The sequence below is a fragment of the Pleurodeles waltl genome, chromosome 5 (genome assembly GCF_031143425.1).
Source record: "Pleurodeles waltl isolate 20211129_DDA chromosome 5, aPleWal1.hap1.20221129, whole genome shotgun sequence".
In the NCBI taxonomy this organism is placed as follows: domain Eukaryota; kingdom Metazoa; phylum Chordata; class Amphibia; order Caudata; family Salamandridae; genus Pleurodeles; species Pleurodeles waltl.
In genome coordinates, this window is record NC_090444.1 from 29,327,083 (window position 1) to 29,341,031 (window position 13,949).

The following is a 13,949-nucleotide window of genomic DNA, read 5'->3' on the forward strand; positions in this document are numbered from 1 at the left end:
AGTCTTATTTTTTTATGTTTGCTTACATTTTGCAGCATAATTTCATGTTTTAGTATTGCATGGTGCCTACATATCTCAGCCACCATTAGTTGACTTGAATTGCTATAGATGGTGCATTATTCTGTCCAACACAGCATGATTGTGTGTGGTTTGTCCCTTCATCAGTTATTCTCCTCAGTATGGTAAGGCTATGATGCAATCCTGGCCACTGCACAGATGTATCAGACTACATGGTGTCAGGACAGTTGTATTGACAAGCTACATGGTTGCCACACAGGCACTTTGGAGTTATGTACTGCACAGTTGAAGTGTGAAATAACACAGAGACATATTAGGTGTGCAAGTGCTATTTATTGATAGGTGCTGTAGTGCAAAATGCCCATTGTCAATGTTTGCTGGTTCCGTTCTGGTGCATTCTTACATGGTGATCCTACAGAAGGGGTGTGGATGAGGCTCCTGACATGCTGGGGTGATGTCACAGACAGTGCAGAGGGACAGGAATTGGCAAATAGTAGGAGAGAGACATTCACTGGCAATGGTGACAAGTCATACAGTGGATAGCAGAACAGTCATTGAGTGTATTTGTAGTGAGACTGGCACTGGACAAAACGTAGGACCTTGGTCAAAGTAGGCCATGGTGGAGGGACTAGTGCTTCCGGGTACTCTTCTGTGAGAATGTGATCTGTTCAATGTCTTCTTCTTCTGATGTGTGTGTTGCCTGGTTTGTCCTTGTTGTTGTTGGTTGTGAAGGGGCAACACACACCTCAGTGTTAGAAGACGTGGAGGCAGACATCCCGGCGGCTGCTCCCTGTGGAGTTATTAAGGGCAGTACTGCAGCAAGGAGGACCTGCTGTTTTTTTAGAATAGCAGCCACATCACGATGGTAGGCAGCCAGGTCGGCCCTGAGGGGTTCAATGTTGCATTCGTGCACACGTTGACTGGATTGCAGTTGTAGGTGTTGTGTCAACTGGATGACAGCTGTGCTGATTTCCTTCAGTGTTTTGGCTATTTCCTGCAAGAGAGATGTTCGGGCTTGCATAGCAGCTGCCTGGTCTGCAAATGACGTCATGCACGAACGCCCCCCCTCAAGGCTGGCTGCCATGTTTTGCATGCCCACCCGCACCTCCTTGGCCAGCTCCCGCTGGACCCCAACTACAGTTCTTTCAAAGCTGGTGCCAGTGTCGTCAGAGTCCTCAGCTGTGTTGGAGCTGGCAGGTCTTAAAATTGGGGTGGTGGGAGGTTCTTCTGTGATGGCTGCTTGTTCTGTGCTCCTCCTTGTGACTGAAGGTGGGGTCTGGAGGGTTTCAAGGACCTGTTGGATGGTCTCCTGGAAAATATTCATGGGCTCGTCATCCATGTCATCAGGGAAATCATGGACAGGCATATCGGCAGGAGATCCATGTTCCTCTGCAATGAAACAGGGTACAATTAGTGTGTCTGTGTTGTGACAATTTTGCCATAACATGCAAGCCTTTGGATGACTTAACTTTGTGCTCTGGTTTGGTATTGGTATCTGCTGTCCTTCATATGGGCATTGTTATAGGCCTATGGCCCACCTGTGTGTCACATGTATGATATACAGTAGAGTTATGAGACTTGTCTGCCTAATTGCCTCTAGGTGTTGCTTTGTACCAATTTGGGAATAGCCATCTTTTTGTCCTACTCGTCCCTCCGTGTATATCTATTCTTATGGAGATACATTTTGTCGCGTGGGCTCTCATAATCCTACAAGAGATTACAGGATTTCTAGGCAGCAGGATAGCTAATGGTGTGGGGGACTGAGTCTGACCCACTTGTAAATAACTCTGTCACCCTCATTCTTTCTTTTTGCTCTGGCTAACTAGCAGTGCCTCATGTCTCCCACGCCAAAGAAAAGATTAGACAGCCGAGCGCATGACATCTTTGGAACTTCTCAGGGAAGTCGTGGTCACTCAGATCCAAAGCAATTCTCTCTTTTCCAGTATGATCTCATATACAAATGACAAAGACAGTATTTGTTTTATATGATGATTTCATACAACAACTGACTTTTAGAAAATTAGGTGTGATCCACAATAACCCAAACAATACAACATGGTAGAGTTGAAATAGTCACCAGGAGAGTAAAACATTTGAACAAAGCTATCATGGTGCCTAACTGTTTCTACTCTCCCTCTGCTTGTTCTATTTAGAGCACAGCATGTTAAGCTTCGAGCTTGATTGTCTGAATCACTGGGGAGACATCAGCCCTCAGACCTGAGCAATGGCCTGTGATCTGGTTCAGCATCTGCAGCAAGGCAGGCAGCGTCTAGTTGTGGTTCTCTGTTCGGAAACTCCCTCTTGCGTGTATTGGGAGAAGGAAGTGATTTTATAACTAACATGTCATCGTGATGACAAAATGTCCCTACGCAGGAATGCCAAATCTGAACTCATACCACGTCTATCGGCAATGTACAAGACTGTATCATTGACTGGAGCACAGAGTGAATATGTTATGGAGAACTCCAGTGCTGAAGTAGGCAAAACAGTGTGATATGAATAAAAAACAACACCGTAGAACCGGCTATTTGCAAAATAACTGATACGAAGCCTAATAAAAATCATTTAGTGAAAGGTGCACAGATGCTCTAAGCTGTTAGCAAATGAATAACAGTACATTCAGGGCAAAGTGCACAAAGGCATAAAGCCTAAAGCTAATGCGCAAAGTATATGTAAAACTTACCACACTACACTTTGACTGGCTGTGGGTGTTGTGAATGCCCTTGCAGCACACTTGCCTCTCAGGACCTGCCCCAAACACTTTTTATTCACATTGACCTACATGTACATGTTATGTGGCATATCCTATGCATGGCAATATTAGGATGTGGTATGGATGTACACATTGTTGATGTGTTCAGCTGATGTTGGGTAATGTGTGTTTAACCCCTTCTGTGCCAAGGACGTAGTGGTTACGTCCTTCGGCACAGTGCTGCTGTGCCGAGGACGTAACCACTACGTCCTCGGCACACAGCCCAGAGGGAGCGCTCTCGCTCCCTCTGTGTGCTTCCCTCAACCCCCCTAAAGTCAGGGATGGAAGGGGAAGCCCTCCCCCTCCCACCCCCAACCCCCCCAACCCCTCCTGTAACGTCAGCGCGTGAGCGCGTGCTGATTAGTCACAGGGTCTCCCCCATCGCGCTGGAAGCTCTGCTTCCAGCGCGATTGAAAGAGAAATGCTTTGCATTTCTCTTTCAATCCCATGGGGGAGGCCCAGAGGGGCTTCAAAGGGAAGGAAATGTATTTCCTTCCCTTTGAAGTCTCTCACAGGGTTTCAAAAGCCGGATTGCTTGCAATCCGGCTTTTGAAACCCCACTAGACACCAGGGATTTTTTTTTTCCCCCTGAAACTGTCAAAAGGGAGCGACCCCTTGGGCAAGGGTCGCTCCCAGGGGGGACATTTTTTTGGGAAGGCCTTTTCTGCCCCATCGGCCTATTATTAGGCCGATCTGCCCCCAGTGGGGGCAGAAACCTCTAGGCACCATGGATTTTTTTTTTTTTTTCTTTTTGTGATGTTTTCTTTTTTTTTTAGGTGGGGAGCGACCCCTTAGGCAAGGGTCGCTCCCCTAGGGGGCAATATATATTTAGGCCATTTCTGCCCCCCTTGGGGGCAGATTGGCCTATTTTGATGAGGCCAATCTGCCCCCAAGGGGGGCAGAAACCATTAGACACCAGGGAGTTTTTTTTTTTGCGTGAATTTCACGAAACAGGAGCGACCCCTTGGGGAAGGGTCGCTCCCAGGGGGGGCATTTTTTTGGGAAGGCCTTTTCTGCCCCCAGGGGGGGCAGAAACCTCTAGGCACCAGGGATCATTTTTTTTTTTTTTTCTTTTTGTTATGTTTTCTTTTTTTTTAGGTGGGGAGCGACCCCTTAGGCAAGGGTCGCTCCCCTAAGGGGCAAATTATATTTAGGCCATTTCTGCCCCCCTTGGGGGCAGATTGGCCTATTTTGATGAGGCCAATCTGCCCCCAAGGGGGGCAGAAACCATTAGACACCAGGGAGGTTTTTTTTTTTGCGTGAATTTCACGCAAGGGGGGCGACCCCTTGGACAAGGGTCGCTCCCCTGGAGGGGCAAATTGTATTTAGGCCATTTCTGCCCGCTTTGGGGGCAGATCGGCCGATTTTAGGTCAATCTGCCCCCAAGGGAGGCAGAAACCACTAGGCACCAGGGATCTTTTTTTTTGCGCCGTCACGCAAGGGGAGCGACCTTGTAGGCAAGGGTCGCTCCCCGGGGGGGGGGTGGCAAATTTATTTTAGGCCATCTCTGCCCCCCCTGTATTTAGGCCATTTCTGCCCGCTTTGGGGGCAGATTGGTCAATTTTAGGTCAATCTGCCCCCAAGGGGGCAGAAACCACTAGGCACCGGGGATTTGTTTTTTGGCGCCAATGTCACGCAGGGGGAGCGACCCCGTAGGCAAGGGTCGCTCCCGGGGGGGGGGTGGGGGACTGAGGTTGGGGGGGCAAATTTATTTTAGGCCAATTCTGCCCCCCCCGGGGGCAGATCGGCCTATTATATGGCCGATCTGCCACCAGGGGGGGCAGAAACCTCTAGGCGCCAGGGCAAATGTTTTTTTTGTGTTTTTGTTTTTGTTTGTTTTTTTAGAGATGGGGAGTGACCCATCAGGCAAGGGTCGCTCCCCTGGGGGGCGAATTGTATTTAGACCATTTCTGCCCCCCTTGGGGGCAGATTGGTCGATTTTAGGTCAATCTGCCCCCAAGGGGGCAGAAACCACTAAGCACTGGGGATTTGTTTTTTGGCGCCAATGTCACGCAGGGGTAGCGACCCCGTATGCAAGGGTCGCTCCCGGAGGGGGGGTGCGGGTTGGGGGGCAAATTTATTTTAGGCCTTTTATGCCTCCCCTGAGCCTATTATTAGGCCGATCTGCCCCCGGGGGGGGGGGTGGGCAGAAACCTCTAGGCGCCAGGGCAAATTTTTTTTTTTGTGTTTTTTATTTTTGTTTGTTTGTTTTTTTAGAGATGGGGAGCGACCCATCAGGCAAGGGTCGCTCCCCTGGGGGGCAAATTGTATTTAGACCATTTCTGCCCCCCTTGGGGGCAGATTGGTCGATTTTAGGTCAATCTGCACCCAAGGGGGCAGACACCACTAGGCACCGGAGATTTGTTTTTTGGCGCCAATGTCACGCAGGGGGAGCGACCCCGTAGGCAAGGGTCGCTCCCAGGGAGGGTGTGGGGGTTGGGTGGGCAAATTTATTTTAGGCCATTTCTGCCCTCCCTGGGGGCAGATCGGCCTATTATTAGGGCGAACTGCCCCCGGGGGGGGGGCAGAACCCTCAGGGCACCAGGGCAAATTTTTTTGTTGTGTTTTTTTTTTTTGTTTGTTTGCTTTTTTCGAGATGGGAAATGGCCTAAAATAAATTTATTTTAGGCCATTTCTGCCCCCCCTGGTACCATTTTTATCGGGAGACGTGGGGGAACGCTGGGTGGAAGAAAATTTGTGGCTCCTCTCAGATTCCAGAACTTTCTGTCACCGAAATGAGAGGAAAAAGTGTTTTTTGGCCACATTTTGATGTTTGCAAAGGATTCTGGGTAACAGAACCTGGTCAGAGCCCCGCAAGTCGCCCCATCTTGGATTCCCCTAGGTCTCTAGTTTTCAAAAATGCACTGGTTTGCTAGGTTTCCCCAGGTGCCGGCTGAGCTAGAGGCCAAAATCCACAGGTAGGCAGTGTTTTCTATGAAAAAATGTGGTGTGTCCACGTTGTGATTTGGGCCATTACCTGTCGCGGGCGCTAGGCCTATCCACAGAAGTGAGGTATCATTTTTATCGGGAGACGTGGGGGAACGCTGGGTGGAAGGAAATTTGTGGCTCCTCTCAGATTCCAGAACTTTCTGCCACAGAAATGTGAGGAACATGTGTTTTTTTAGCCAAATTTTGAGGTTTGCAAAGGATTCTGGGTAACAGAACCTGGTCCGAGCCACACAAGTCACCCCATCTTGGATTCCCCTAGGTCTCTAGTTTTCAGAAATGCACAGGTTTGGTAGGTTTCCCTAGGTGGCGGCTGAGCTACAGGCCAAAATCTACAGGTAGGCACTTTGCAAAAAACACCTCTGTTTTCCTTCAAAAATTTGGCTGTGTCCACGTTGCGCTTTGGGGCGTTTCCTGTCGCGGGCGCTAGGCCTACCCACACAAGTGAGGTATCATTTTTATCGGGAGACATGGGGGAACGCTGGGTGGAAGGAAATTTGTGGCTCCTCTCAGATTCCAGAACTTTCTGCCACAGAAATGTGAGGAACATGTGTTTTTTTAGCCAAATTTTGAGGTTTGCAAAGGATTCTGGGTAACAGAACCTGGTCCGAGCCACACCAGTCACCCCATCTTGGATTCCCCTAGGTCTCTAGTTTTCAGAAATGCACAGGTTTGGTAGGTTTCCCTAGGTGCCGGCTGAGCTAGAGGCCAAAATCTACGGGTAGGCACTTTGCTAAAAACAGCTCTGTTTTCTGTGATGTGTCCACGTTGTGTTTTGGGGCATATCCTGTTGCGGGCGCTAGGCCTACCCACACAAGTGAGGTATCATTTTTATCGGAAGACTTGGGGGAACATAGAATAGCAAAACAAGTGTTATTGCCCCTTGTCTTTCCCTACATTTTTCCCTTCCAAATGTAAGACAGTGTGTAAAAAAGACGTCTATTTGAGAAATGCCCTGTAATTCACATGCTAGTATGGGCACCCCGGAGTTCAGAGATGTGCAAATAACCACTGCTTCTCAACACCTTATCTTGTGCCCATTTTGGAAATACAAAGGTTTTCTTGATAGCTATTTTTTACTCTTTATATTTCAGCAAAAGAATTGCTATATACCCGGCATAGAATGAAAACCCACTGCAGGGTGCAGGTAATTTATTGGCTCTGGGTACCTAGAGTTCTTCATGAACCTACAAGCCCTATATATCCCCGCAACCAGAAGAGTCCAGTAGACATAACGGTATATTGCTTTCGAAAATCTGACATTGCAGGAAAAAGTTACAGAGTAAAACTTAGAGAAAAATTTATGTTTTTTTCACCTCAATTTCAATATTTTTCTTTTTCAGTTGTTATTTTCTGTAGGAAACCCTTGTAGGATCTACACAAATTACCCCTTGCTGAATTCAGAATTTTGTCTACTTTTCAGAAATGTTGCGGTCTCTGGGATCCAGTGTTGGTTTCATGCCCATTTCTGTCACTGACTGGAAGGAGGCTGAAAGCACAAAAAATCGTAAAAATGGGGTATGTCCGAGTAAAATGCCAAAATTTTGTTGAAAAATTGGGTTTTCTGATTCAAGTCTGCCTTTTCCTGAAAGCTGGGAAGCTGGTGATTTTATCACCGCAAACCCTTTGTTGATGCCCTTTTCAGGGAAAAAACCACAAGCCTTCTTCTGCAGCCCATTTTTCCCATTTATTTTAAACAAACAAAATTTTCACAGTTTTTTGGCTAATTTCTTGGCCTCCTTCTGGGGAACCCACAAAGTCTGGGTACCTCTAGAATCCCTAGGATGTTGGAAAAAAAGGACGCAAATTTGGCGTGGGTAGCTTACGTGAACAAAAAGTTATGAGGGCCTAAGCGCGAACTGCTCCAAATAGCCAAAAAAAGGCTCGGCACAGGAGGGGGAAAAGGCCTGGCAGCGAAGGGGTTAATTGGATTGCCCTGTTTATCGTATCAAAGTCCTATTTGGTTCTCAGACTGTGCAGGTGTGTTTCAGTGACCAGTTGCATGTGTCCCCTCCTCAATGTTGTTGTCTGAGCAGTATGACATTAGTGATGTTGCCTTGTTGGTCAGGTACGTGAGGGACCCTGACGTATGCAGCATGTGTGTGTCCCTAGTGCTGTGTGGCTCCTATTGCTGTTTACTTTGGCTGATGTATGTGTCAAGTATGGGCATTGGCTTTTGAGTGTACTGGTGCCTTTGTCTTATTTCTAGAAATAGTTGCAGATGTTATCCTCACCCCCTAATTTAGATATGTATGTTCCATGGGGAGGTTCCTGCCATTTGCTACTATAGCTGCACAGAGATGAGAGGTGTTATTGTCAACTGTTGTGGCAGTTACATTGCAGTTGTTGTTTTGGCTACTGGATTACTGATAGGGACCTAGTTGATGTAGGATACATTTTGACTGACGAGTGCCTGGATGTAAGTTTGACGTAGTGGCCTTCCCACCTGTCGCTGCTTTCCCTTGGCTCCATTGTTGTAATTACAGGATGGCCCTATGGGACTGTTGTTGGTGCTGTATTTTGTCGTGCCCCAGCTTCATTCTGTGCTGGGCATGCCCCCCTGCCGTGCCCCTTTACCCATGCCACTTCATATATATGCTGACTTACATGCATTGTGTAGTAGGTATTCCCCCCCGGTTGCAGTTATCATTATTGCATTATAATTCCCCCTGCGACTTACCCTGCATGTGCGTTGTGTCGTGGTAGTCTGCGCTGTCCTGTCCTTGAATCCCTGTGACGATCTCCTCAGGGATGACGGCTGCGACCATCTCCTCCATGTGGTCCAGGGCCTACTGGTGTGCTGGACTCCCCCCTCCAGTCTGCAGTGCAGCCTTCCTGTTCCTGGCCATTTTTTCTTTTGTCCTACGTTTGCAGTCATGCCAGCGTTTCTTACACTCTGTGACTGTTCTGCGTTCTTCAGCCACACTGTTGATCTTGTCCACAATTTTTTGCCATATGGCCTCTCTCCTACTGATTGGCAATTTAGAGGTGATGAACAATTGGTGCTGGTGTTCCGTCACCTCTTTAACCAGGATTTCCTGCTCCTCTGCACTGAAGCGACTCTTTTTTTCCTAAAAATGTCCTGGTTCCTGTATGGATCATCCTGGCTGGTTCCTGGTCTGCTGTCATCTTCCTGGGGCCTGTTGTGGCATCTGGGATCCATTTTGGCTCTCCTCTGCTGAAAGGGCAGTGTTCGCGTGTGATTTTGACGCTATTGCGTCAAAAAAAACGTCGCTTTCCGGGTTGCGCTGTCGTAAATCGACCCACAGCGATTTGCGTCGCGTTAACGTTGGTTTCCTTTACGACTTGACTCCGCTGTGTGCGTCACGAAATAATGACTTCCACCTGTTGGTTGAGCCGCCGTGCGTCAAAGTATAAATTTGACGCCCGCACGGCGCATCGAAATGGCGTTAAAAATTTTGTCGCAAAGCTGCGCCGGCGCAGCTTTGCGTCAAAAAGAATAAATATGGCGATAAATGTCCGCCGTGGTGATTCGTGGGTCATAATGTGATGGGCGTTGTTCTGTTGGCGTAATGGTGTGGGTTTGGATCCCGCCAGTTTATCACTGACCTTTGGGCTAGCAGAATTGTGTATGTGGCAGAATAGTGATGGATTGGTGTGTGTGTGTGTCATAATATGGTGAACGGATTTCCGTCACGGAGGCGGTACGTTGGCGGCAGTCAGCATGGCGGTAAGGGGGATTTACCGCGAATGTCATAATGAGGGACTTAATCTCCTCTGCCTTCCAAAAATGAGGGTTTCCTTGTGTAATGTAAGTGGTGCTCATGCAAAGTGCACAAAGACCTTAAGGTCGAGTTCATTCCATGTAAAAAGAAAACTACAAAATGTGCTAGAACTTTCACTTTCAGTCTCACGGTCACCACAACAACCATGCATTGCTTTCTGTTTATGTTCAGACTGGGCGTCCTTTAGACAATGCGTACCACTCAGGCCAATAGTGGGCACCTTGCAGCTGTGCAATATAACAAAATACATTATGTTCTGCAAAGATTGACTATTATTGAGGCGGCATCGGCTGGGCAGCCTAACCTCTGCGCCAGGAGACTGCCTTTATAAAGCCCCTGCACAGAGCCACTTTTTAAAACTGAATTCTACATTGCAATAATGGATGTATTTTTCATATGTTCAAACTTTGTAAAGATGGTCCCTGCCTGTGGCATGGGCACTGCAGGGGCCCCCAGGGCCCCCAGGGGCCCCACGACACCCGTTCCCGCCAGCCAGGTTCTGGCGGTAAAAACCGCCAGAACCAGGCTGCGGGAAGGGGGTCGGAATCCCCATGGCGGCGCCACCATGGAGGATTCCCAGGGGCAGCGGGAAACCGGCGGGAGACCGCTGGTTTCCCGTTTCTGACCGCGGCGTTACTGCCGTGGTCAGAATGCCCCTGGATGCACCGCCAGCCTGTTGGCGGTGCATCCGCGGGCCTCTGCCAGGGTCAGAATCAGGCCCACAGTCTTTTCATGTGCTCCTGCTGTTGATGGGGGGATGCGGGGTGCTTGCAATTGTCACAGTTTTTTCCTGGTGTTCCTGCTGCTGTGGGGGGATAGGGTTGTTTGCTAATGTGACCCTCTTTTCATGGTGTTCTTGCTGCTGGTGAGGGTAGTTTGCTAATGTGACCATCTTTTCATGGTGTTCCTGCTGCTGTGGGGGGATGGGGGTGTCTGCTAATGTCACTGGGGGTCATTACAACATTGGTGGTAAAAGCCGATTACCGCCGTGCAGAAGACCACCAACACACCGCCGTGGCCGCGGAATTCCGCCACAGCTATTATGACCCACATCTCGGAATCCGACAAAATTCAGACACCCACACAAGTCCGCCACACCAAAGGTTAGTGATAAACTGGCGAAAAAAAAACCTCCACCGTCACGCCAACAGAAATACGGCCACACTATCACGACACACGAATCCACGTGGCGGTCTTTCAACCGCGGTATTCCATTGGCGGTACACACCGCCGCGCTCAAAATACACACACTTCTACAAAACACCGCCACATTGGACAATTCGAAATACACACACCTGATACACATACACACACCACTCCCACACACCCATTGCAATATAAAACACACACCCACATCACCCACAAACCCCTACGACCACAATTACAGAGAGAAGGCCAGAGAGAGACACCACCATCCACAAACTAGCAGCCACAGCACACAACACCATCACCCACACAACTTCCACGCACAAAACACCACACACCACTACGTATCACCACACTTATCACCACACACTCCACCCCACACATCACCTACACCACCCCATGGCACGGCAAAGACATCCCAGGTTTTCGGAGGAGGAGCTCAGGGTCATGGTGGAGGAAATCGTCCGGGTAGTGCCACAGCTATTTGGAGCACGGGTGCAGCACACCTCAATTGCAAGGAAGATGGAGCTATGGCGACGAATAGTCGACAGGGTCAACGCAGTGGGACAATACCCAAGAAATCGGGATGACATCAGGAAGAGGTGGAACGACCTATGGGGGAAGGTGCGTTCTGTGGCCTCAAGACACCACCAGGCAGTTCAGCGGACTGGCGGCGGACCCCCACCTCCTCTTCCACAACTAACAACATGGGAGGAGCAGGTCTTGGAGATTCTGCATCCTGAGGGCCTCGCAGGAGTTGGTGGAGGAATGGACTCCGGTAAGTCAAACCTTTAACTACCATATCCCCCACCCTACCTGCATGCTATCACATACCCCCACCCTCGCCCCTACCCCATCACTCCAACTCCTCACAAATGTACCAGTATCACAAACCACACATCCCAACAACAAGCCCTGCATGCAACAACAACGCATGGACACCCATCACTAAAGCATGCCCACTGCACATACCCATACACCCCCCTAAACCATCATCACACAAGGTGCCACACAGGAATGCCAGCACTGGGGTACACGCTCACCCACCCATTGCACACCATGACACACACAGGTGCAATAATCATGCTTTTCCACCCCTGCAGGACCACTACCCAACGTCACCAGACAGGAGAGTCCAGACATCTCCACCCCACCCACAGAAGAGGCCCACAGTGATGACAGCAGCTCTGTCCAACTGGGTCTAGATGACCAGCCCGAACCATTGTGGGCCTCGGGACAGTCGGTTCCCCTCACACAGGCACAGGCCACCACAGACCTTCCCCCCTCTGGTAACACCAGCACAGCACCCACCCAGCGGGCCCATACCTCCGTCCCCAGGACACGTCAATCAGCTGTGTGTCCACCACTACAGGGAACCCATGCTAACCCACCACCCAACAACAACAGGGACCTGGGGGCAGTGGTAGTGGGCACACGGTCCAGGGGACAGAGGCCCAGGAACACAGGGGAACTGGGAGGGCTGCTGTGCGACAGGGGGCGGACAGGCCAAGGAAACCCACTCTCCACGAGGCCCTCTCCTCCATCATGGGAGCATACCACCACTCCCAGGAGACGATGGCAACGGTCCTGGCCAAGTTTCAGGAGACCCAGTGCATACAGGAGGAACAGTATTTGGGGTTCAGGGAAGAACTCAGAACCATCAGCTCTGCCCTGGGCACCATCGTAGGGGTGCTGAAGGAACTACTCAACACCAGGAGGGACACTGTGGCACAACAAGGGGCCCCTGACACTAGCATGGACGATGAACTGCCCACCACCTCCGCCGGCGCTAGTAGACAGGAGGCACCGCAACAGGAACACCACACCAGCACCCCACCCCCTGCAGACGGAGAACCACCCCGCAAACGGTCCCTGAGATCCAGGACAAAGACAGAGAACGATGCCAAGACCCCCGCCAAGAAATGAGACCACCCTGAATGTCAACTTTCTGTCCCACTTTGTCACCCTGTCCATCCTCAAACTGCCCCAGCTCCACTTCCTATGCCCATTTGGGCAATACACCTGTGAGACTAATAGACTGGACTCTGCCATGGACATTCCTCCACCATCACCCCTCACCATTTTACAACCCCCTCCAATATTGAGCACTTAAATAAACACCCTTAAAGCACAAAACAATCTGGAGTCTGTATGTGATTTTGAAATAGTGTATTAGCAATTACAGTGACAAAATGCTCTTTCAATTGTAATGCCAACATACCTATGTCACACAGCTCTAGTCCTTGAGGAATCTAAGCAGATGACACACGTTGGGACCCACACCTGTGAAACCGTAAGGAAAAGTGACAACTCAGTGACCATACACTGGGTGAAATCAACAGACAGGATAGAGGTAGAAGTGTAAAAGTACTTGCAGTAGGCAGGAATGTATTCTAACCTGTGTTTCACTGAAAATATTGCTGGATGTCTGAGTCCCTGTTGTCAATGTCTTCTTCCTCTGCTTCCTCCTCATCACTGTCCACAGGCTCCACAGCTGCCACAACACCGCCATCTGGACCATCCTCCTGCAGAAAAGGCACCTGTTGTCGCAAAGCCAAGTTATGAAGCATACAGCAGGCCACGATGATCTGGAACACCTTCTTTGGTGAGTAGAATAGGGATCCACCTGTCATATGGAGGCACTGGAACCTGGCTTTCAGGAGGCCGAAGGTCCGCTCGATCACCCTCCTAGTACGCCCATGGGCCTCATTGTAATGTTCCTCTGCCCTGGTCCTGGGATTCCTCACTGGGGTCAGTAGCCATGACTGGTTGGGGTAACCAGAGTCACCTAATAGCCACACACGGTGCCTCTGGAGTTGACCCATCACATAAGGGATGCTGCTATTCTGCATGATGTAGGCGTCATGCACTGAGCCAGGGAACATGGCATTCACATGGGAGATGTACTGGTCGGCCAAACATACCATCTGTACATTCATGGAATGATAACTCTTCTGGTTCCTGTACACCTGTTCTCTCCTGTGGGGGGGGGCCAAAGCCACATGGGTCCTATCAATGGCACCTATGATGTTGGGGATATGTCCAAGGGCATAGAAGTCATCTTTCACTGTAGGCAAGTCCTCCACCTGAGGGAAAACGATGTAGCTCCGCATGTGTTTCAGCAGGGCAGACAACACTCTGGACAATACGTTGGAAAACATAGGCTGGGACATCCCTGATGCCATGGCCACATTTGTTTGAAAAGACCCACTTGCAAGGAAATGGAGCACTGATAGCACCTGCACTTGAGGGGGGATTCCTGTGGGATGGTGGATTGCTGACATCAGGTCTGGCTCCAACTGGGTACACAGTTCCTGGATTGTTCCTGGATTGTGGCACGG